Source organism: Rhincodon typus, unplaced genomic scaffold, assembly GCF_021869965.1.
Source record: "Rhincodon typus isolate 14 unplaced genomic scaffold, sRhiTyp1.1 hic_rhity00000058, whole genome shotgun sequence".
Taxonomy (NCBI): Eukaryota; Metazoa; Chordata; class Chondrichthyes; order Orectolobiformes; family Rhincodontidae; genus Rhincodon; species Rhincodon typus.
This window is the reverse complement of record NW_025965696.1, coordinates 27025-35016: the sequence shown is the minus strand read 5'-3', so window position 1 is coordinate 35016 and position 7992 is coordinate 27025.

Genomic DNA, 7992 nt, shown 5'->3' with positions numbered 1-7992 from the left:
TCGGGCCTAGACCCTTCATCAGAAATCTGATTTCTGATGAAGGGTCTAGGCCCGAAACGTCAGCCTTCCTGCTGCTATGATGCTGCTTGGCCTGCCGTGTTCATCCAGCTCTACACCATGTTATCTCAGAAAAGGTGGCTGATTGCTTTGAATTATGAAGTCCAGTGCCTTGTTGCACTGAGTGAATGTGGTTGATTTATGGTTTAGGGTTCTGGTGTTGCTTGGCTACCAAGACCTAAGCAATTACATTTTTGGAACTGTGAAGCAGATTTACCCTTTCAGGCAAATAAGCTACAATTGCCTCTCAGAGCCACTTGCTAACCTTTGGATTGTGGAATAAAAAAGGATGCCTCCAGTTTTGCAAAGGGAAAACTAGATTAGACGGTTGGCCATGCTTCTTTTCCCTAGGTTGCTGGCTTGTGTGATGAGTGCTGATTCTCTGCAAACTTTCTGAAGAAGGTTTAATTAAATTACTGCCTTGTGTTGGAGGCCACATCTATTAAGGGTGGGTGAAATATGAGGTAATGCACTGTGTAAAGCATGGTCAATATAGTCTCCTGGAATATTATTCAAATAAGTTGAACTTTCGAGCTAGACTAATTGTTTTTAGGGGATTTGAAGTGAACACGTCCAGATTTTCTCCCCTATTTCAGCCTTGTGCTTTTACTCTAGCATCATGCTCTGTTGTTAAGGAACCATGGATTAGGATGTCATCCATGACTGGCAAACTACTCACTTTAATCCTTCTAGGATAATTGACGTTATTCTCTGAAAAATCTCTGATGCAGATATGATACCAAAAGGTAGTCAATAGACACAATTTTACCAGAAATCAGCTAAGGGTCAATTTTGGCAAGTTTTCTTCTTTGAGCTGTGGCCAGGTTTCTCATGCTATGTCTTCGAAACTCACCCCACCACACCCCACCTCCCCCAATCCATCATTCACTACCTTCCCTCTCTCTAGGAGTAGACATACTTGCCATTGCCAGGACCTCCTGGGATTCCTGGCATCGCTTTTAAAGCTCAGCCATGGACCTAGTCAAACACTGCCAGCCAGGAACTGCCCTTCACTGTGCAAACAGTGGAAGGGGAGCCAAAGAGAAAAGATTCTCAGGGCATGAGGGTGGTAATGCCAACATTTCATTGCAAGTACATTCACAAATACGTTGGTATTTAAAAGCCAAGCTGCACAGATTACCCATCCTTAGCCTCATTCCACAAGAGAACCCTGTCTAAGGGAGACCCATTCTATCCTCCAATGCCCAGTCTAGTCTACAGTCTAGTAATGTCAACCATCACACTTCACAGCTTACCCATCTATTGAAGTCAGGATGGTTGTGACTGTCGATGACTCCCTTCCCACAGGAACCCATTTCCTCCAATGCACAATCACCTTTCCCATATGTTGAATTTCCCCCTTGCCAATTATTCTCCCCACTGCATCCCAACATGTTGCCTCCAATACCCACGAACGAGTTCCCCACTTCCCTATCGCAGCACTGGTTCTAGATAACCCCATTGACTTTCATTGAGCTGACCCCTAGAACTGACCATTGTCCACACCCACTACCCCCCTTCACCCCAACAGATGTGGACGGATAGCCCTGACTGATGAGTGTCCAGACCCCTGACAGATTTCTGTGCAGCTCCCCCCATGACGTGTATGATTCTCCAGACTGCTTGCACTGAATCTGCAGGACTGACCCCACGCCCAATCCCCGGACTGTAGCAATACAGAATTTCTGAACTCCCCAGGCTGAGGCTGATCATGACCAAGCCCATAGATGATGCCCTTGACTTAAACTGAGATGCAGCCTGGTCAAATTCATGACCTGACATGCAAAGGTTCCTTGCAGCAGCATTCCAATGATAGATGCCAATGTACCCCAAAGTGCAGCATTATGAGGGTGTAATGAGGCTGGTAAGTGTTGGATGCCAACTTCCATGGATGGGATGATGCGGACAATCGCTGTCCATATAGCGTGCCCTGAGAAGTTGGTGACTGATGCCCAAGATGCAGGTTAGGAGGAGCAAGCAGTGAGCTGGAGTCACCAGGTACCTGTTCTGTCTTTCAAATTGGGAATTGTCACCATCTATCCAGTGGGTGGAAGATTGGGAAACTGCGTATCAATGAGATGAAATTAGGTAATAATGAACTGCTAATGCATACAAGTAGGCTTCTCATCACTCACTGCTGAGATTGCCATCCCACTGTTCAAGACGAGGTTGGAGAATGGGACTGTTTGCCCTCAACGTTGAGAATCTCACTTCTGCTGGTCTCCCCCAATTTGCCAACTTTCTCGGTGTTGCCCATATTGTTCAGCAACTGGGAAGATTCCACCCAGAATCTCCCAAACAGCGTGGTGAACTGAAAAAAGCTGCAGATGCTGTAAATCAGAAACAAAAACAGAAATTGCTGGAAAAGCTCAACAGGTCTAACAGCTTCTGTGAAGAGATATCAGAGTTAACATTTCAGGTCAAGTGAACTTTTGTCAGACAAAAGAGGGGCATGCTAAATGGCAAATAGAGCTGATCAACTTGAACTTCTCTGAGGAAGGGTCACTCGACCCAAAACATTAACTCTGATTTCTCTCCACAGATCTGCCAGACCTGCTGACCTTTCCCAGCAACTTCTGTTTTTGTTTGAGAGTGTGATGAATGTTGTCAACAGTTTGGATTCATCACCCAAAGGGTGTGGTCAAAAGCCACTATTCGTATCTAGCTCAATGAAAATTGAGCTTTTTGCTGGCTTTGTCAGATGCTCATCCACAGATGCTACAGGTTGAATCTCCTTTCCACAGCTTTGTTTGACAATCTGACATCAACACAGTGATCTGTTTGTTCTGGTACTGGAACCTTTTCTAAATCCCATCTTGTAAACTTTGCTGTAGATATCTCCTTGATGTAACATTGATTCAACATCTTGCTTTACTTTCTGCAGAGTGGATGGAGAGCTTTCCTTCAGCTGAACAAACACTGATTCGGCAGTGTTTGATTTTAGTAAGCCTTTGTTACGACGTTGGTTAAGACCAGTCATGGTTTTATTAGTTTTTTTTTTAATTTCTAAAACCCAGGTATTTATTACAAGATTGAAGCAAACAGATGCACAGTTTTTTAAACAAAAGGGTTTTACTGCAATGAGATCAAAGGATGTCAATTCTAGCAGCTGCATTCTATCTTAAATAGTCTGAGAGAACTGAGAGTGCAGTGGGAGGGTACAGAAAGGGATGAGAGGTTGGGTAGCAGGAGGCAGTGGGTCAAACATTGCTTCCTCGTAGTCTGTGTCCTCAAAATTAAAGATTGCAATCCCACTTGGGTTCCCAACCTTCACTTTGGGAAGCCCTGGCCTATACTATAGAATTATACTTTGGAGAAGGAGGCCATATGGTCCATGGTGTGTGCAAGTTCTTTGAAAGAGCTATCCAATTAGCCTACTCTCTTAGCCTTCCCCCATTGCTGTACAATGTTTCCCTTTCATTAAATATCCAGTTCCCTTTTGGAAGTTCCATTAAATCTGTTTCCACCACCGAATTAGGCAGTAAATTCCAGGTATTAACAATTCTTGGTGTTAATCATTTTCTCCTTGGTTCTTTTTTCAAATACTTTAAGTTTTAGCAACTGTAAAAATAAAAGAGGGGTGTGCTAAATGGCAAATAGAGCTGCTTGACTTGAACTTCTCTCCCACTTCTTTCTCATTGATGGGGTGGAACCAGGTGAGGGGACTTAAAGGCCTCAGTATATCTGTCTCTGTTCAAATGGCATTGCTTACTTTTACATTCACCTGATCCTATTCTGTCCTCCATCTCAACTCTACTCTTAAAGGCTGGCTTTTTTTTATGTATTTCAATGCACTCCTTCTTAGTATTCCTGCTTTTTGGTCATGCATTTTAAAGTGAAAGCAACAGACACAGATAGAAATTAGGAGCAGGTTTAGGCCACTTGGCCCTTTGAGGCTGCTCTGTAATTTGATAAGAGCATGGCCAGTTGGATTGTGGTCTCAACTCTATTTTGCTGTCCACTCTGTATGACCTTTGACTCCCTTGTCAATCAAGAATCTGTCTAAATCGGCCTTAAAAATATCTAATGTCTCTGTCTCCGTCACTCTCTGGGAAGAGAATTCCACAAACTGATAGCCCTCTGAGAGAGAAAGAAATCTCATCTCCATCTTGACAGTCAGCAGTTCCTGCCTAAGTCTACCCTGGTGTGTGTGTGACATCCTTGTTCCAATTTTCAGCTCCTCTCGTGTTTTCAATGCTAAGAATAAAGCCTGAGTCAGTGGTTGCTGTGATACAGCAATCATGTAATGCAACAAGAGAGAGATTTAATTCTTCCTTTAGTTCTTCATTTGTAATTCCACCCACTCCCAGAATTGCTACACAGTAGCTTAAAGAATTAAATGGAAAGTGCAAGGATACTCCATTATGTCTTCCCCTGGCCCACAGTGACTGGTGCATCACAACAGAGTGTTTAAGCTAGGAATTATTCTTGTTGCTCCCTTCTGATTACTGTATATTTGACAGCTCTGCTCCACCATGTGACATTTAGTACGCTGTTTGGCACTATCTAAAATATACTCAAACTCACCAGCGTCCAGGTCATTCATCAAGAAGTGAAGAGCGCTGGTGCCAGGACTGATGGCTGGAGGATACCTCTTGTCAGTTTGATCCAGATTGATAACTATATTAAATGTAAGAAGTTGTGGGTTTGGAGGTGGGTGGGGAATTAATCTCCTCAAACAGACATCAGATCAGATTCAAACATCATCTCATCCACTTCTTGATTTTACTGGGGATATGTATTGAAGTTATGCAGGGCCCATCATTGAATCTGTTTATAAGTTATTACAAGGTAATGTAAAAACTATTTTTGAATCCTTTTAACTTGCAATTTGGGATTGCACAACTTTCTCGAGTTATAGATGTAGGGAGACCTTCTTCAGTGAAAACGAGGGGCCGGGAAGGTATTGAGCAGTTGCACTGAAGCTGTGGCCAGGCTGCTGGTCAGGGCACTCTCACAGGTCTCACTGCTTGACAGGGGATTACCAACTTTATGTTCAGCTGCACTTCCCATCACCGTGGCACAGGAGTGGAACTGCAGCATAACTTTACCCCTCTGCCGATTGGGAAACAGCAGCAGCTCTGGCTGCGTTCTCCCTGGAGCAGAGGGATGGACACTGAGATCCAGTTAGGAAAGGAAGCGAGACCTTCACCACCATGTCTATTGGTCTTTAGCTGCCTCTCCGTGTGTGAGGCCCAGACCCTCAGGAGGCTCTGACTCTTATGGTAGATTATTGCTGACTCCTGCAGTCTCCTGGAACTTCCTTCCACATGATAAGGTGCGCCCACATTTTCAGTGCCTGACAAGATGCCTGTCACTGGAGGGTTACCACCTCCAACCATACCCCAGAAACCAGTCCCCAGCAAGGAAATGTTAGTGTGCATTTAGGCTTGTGTACAGAGGAGGGAAAGACATCATTTGATGATGATCAGATATGATTTGATTCGATTTAATCTATTATTGTCACATGTATTAAGATACAGTGAAAGTGTTATTTTGCACGTTATAAGCAAATCATACCTTACATAAGTACATCAGGGTAATAGAACAGAATGCAGAATATAGTGTTACAGCTACAGAGAAGGTGCAGTAACAGATCAACTCTAATATATGAGAGATCCATTCATAAATCTAATAATAGCAGGGAAAAAGCTGTTCTTCAATCTGTTGGTATGTGTTTTCAAACTTTCATATCTTCTGCCCGATGGAAGAGGGTGGAAGCGAGTATAACTGGGGTGGGAGGGGTCTTTGATTATGTTGGCTGCTTTCCTGAGACAGCAGGAAGTGTAGATGGAGGCAATGGAAGGAAGGCTGGTTTTCGTGATGGACTGGGCTGTGTCCACAGCTCTCTGTAATTTCTTGTGGTCTTGGGCAGAGCAGTTGCCATTCCAAGCTGTGATGCATCCGGATAGGATGCTTTCAATAGTACATCTATAAAAATTGATAAGAGCCATTGTGGATATGCCGAATTTCCTTAGCCTTCTGAGGAGGTAGAGGCATTGGTGTGCTTTCTTTACTGTAGTGTCAAGGACAGAATGGTGATGTTTACTCCTAGGAAGCTCTTGACCACCTCCAGCTCAGCATCATTGATACAGACAGGGGCATGCCCTCCACTCCATTTCCTGAAGTCAGTGACCAGCTCCTTCAGTTTGCTGACATTGAGGGAGAGATTGTTGTTTTTACACCATGCCACTAAGCTCTCTATCTCTTTCCTCTACTTTGTCTCATTGTTGTTTAAGATCCAACCCACTCTGGTGGTGTTGTTGGCAAGCATGTGAATGGAGTTAGACAGTGAGAGTGTTAGATGAGTGTGAGAGGGCAGTGGGCTGAACATAAAGCGAGTGGAACAGCAAGGTGCATTGTCCTTAGCAGTGCTATTGCAGGAGTACGCCAGGCAAGTCAAAGTGCGGGTCACTTGAAAATGTTATGGTGCTCATCCTTCACGGCTTTACGGCAAAGTTTCTTTCTTCAGGAGAAGCCAACAGGAGCAGAGCCTATCTGCAACCCCTGCGTGTGTTCAGACTGATCTCATCAACTCCTGCCAAAGAAGGAAAGGAGCCCAAATTTACGACAACAGGGAGAATAGAGAGTGGGTGGGCGTGCAAGGTTCGTTCACCTCCCTGTGTTTAAAACCTCACCCATCTTTATCCTCAAAGTGTTATTTCAACTAACATACAGTATTTATAGTCAATTCTATAGCCAACCTTTGGTGTAGTTTTGGACTGAGGCCAGCAGATGGTGCTGAGAACCCTGTTTGCCAGCCTCTTGTTTAATGGGACCTACTTTCATTTCTATATCACCTTTCATGACATCAGGAATCAGTCACAGAGTATACTCTGGGAGAGGAAGGTCATACAAATGCCAATGGAATACATACAAAGCGGAGGCGACGGCCTAGTGGTAATATCGCTGGACTGTTAACCCAAAGACTCAGATATTATTCTGAGGTTCGAATACCAGATGGTGGTATTTGAATTCAATAAATATCTGGAATTAAAGAGTCTAATGATGACTGTGAATCTATTATTGGGAAAAAAAACCATCTGGTTCGCTATTGTCCTTTAAGGAAGGAAACTGCCGCCCCTACATGTGACTCCAGACCCACGGCAATGTGGTTGACTCTTAACTGCCCCCTGGGTAATTAGGGATGGGAAATAAATGTTGCCTAGCCAGCGATGCTCCCATCCTGTGAATGAATAAAGGAAAAAAAATTACTTGATGGTCCATCTGCAGTGATGCTGAGTGAGCAATAAATACAGCAAAGGCATTGAGGGTAACTCCACTGCTCCTTCTTTGAAAAGGGATCTCTGACACTATTGTCTCTTCAATCAATGTTTCACTGTCAGAGTGACTGTCTTCAGGATTTAGTTTCAATTTGAGGTGTGCCTGCTTTTCCAGAATGCATGTAAAAAAGATCCCACAACAACTACATCAAGGAGAGCTGGTGCCTGTTGACTAATTCAGTACAGCTGCATTTCTGGACCCCTCACTTACTGCTCCTGAGTCTAACGTTTGAGGTTCAAGAAGCTTGACATTGTTTAGGACAAAGCAGCCCACATGGTTGGCACTACATTCACAAACACACACTCGCTCCGCCACCGACGTTCAGTGTGTACTATCTACAAGATACACTGTAGAAATTCACCAAAGACCTTCCAAACCCACGACAATTTTCATCTCGAAGCTAAGTCATCCAGAAGAACAGAGTTAACCCTTCGTCAGAAAGACTCTAAACGTTAATTGTGTTTCTCTCTCCACAGATGCTGCCAGACCTGCTGAGTTTCTCCAACACTTCCTGATTTTGTCTCAGATCTCCAAAGTCTGCAGTTCATTACTTTAAGAGATAGTAGGAACTGCCGATGCTGGAGAATCTGAGATAACAAGGTATAGAGCTGGATGAACACAGCAGGCCAAGCAGCATCAGAGGAGCAGGAA